Genomic DNA, 734 nt, shown 5'->3' with positions numbered 1-734 from the left:
AAGCCAGAAGGTTTAAAAATATGTATCTCCCAATTCTCTAATTAATAATAATAATAATAGCAGGAATAGTGAGTAAAAACAAGTGGCCTGTGCAACTTGGATAAAGTTCTGCCATGCAGATCAAAAGAAAAAAGACCAAAAAAAAAATCCCGAACCCTAAGCTATTAAAATGCAGCCTGTGTTGGGAAAATATTTAATGATTGCTACAAGGCAAAGAAAGGGGGGAAGATCTGATTATACTTATCAAATCCCATATTTTAGTAAATCTTTGGTAGTTCTAAGGTCTCAATCCCATACATAGATACTGATCTATTGAGGTCACATGCAAGAAAATAAACAATGGTATTATTTGGTTTATCTATTTTAGAAGGATTATATTTTAATCTGCCAAAATTAGAAAACTGTAACTGGCAGAAAACAAGATCCTGAGATCTTTAGCCATTGCTCTTCAAAGAAGAAACACAAGAATTAAATATCAAGATGTTTAACATGGAGGCTTATAACATCTGTTTCTCATTTTATAATCATTAGCATATTAAATATGCCCCCATAGAGCTTTAAAATATGGGTCATTTCCGTCCGACTTCTGGGCCATCATTTTGCAGGGGAGCATCTTTTTGTCTTTATTAACAGCCTCTCAGAGTTGTCACTAGGCCAGAGTGAGCAGGCATTTCTCTCAGGGAACTGACATCTAGGTTGATGTTCTCTTCCCCTAACATCCCATCACTGAGATG

This window comes from Dromiciops gliroides, chromosome 3 (genome assembly GCF_019393635.1).
Source record: "Dromiciops gliroides isolate mDroGli1 chromosome 3, mDroGli1.pri, whole genome shotgun sequence".
Taxonomy (NCBI): Eukaryota; Metazoa; Chordata; class Mammalia; order Microbiotheria; family Microbiotheriidae; genus Dromiciops; species Dromiciops gliroides.
The sequence above is the reverse complement of the archived record's forward strand: the minus strand, read 5'-3'. Positions refer to the sequence as shown.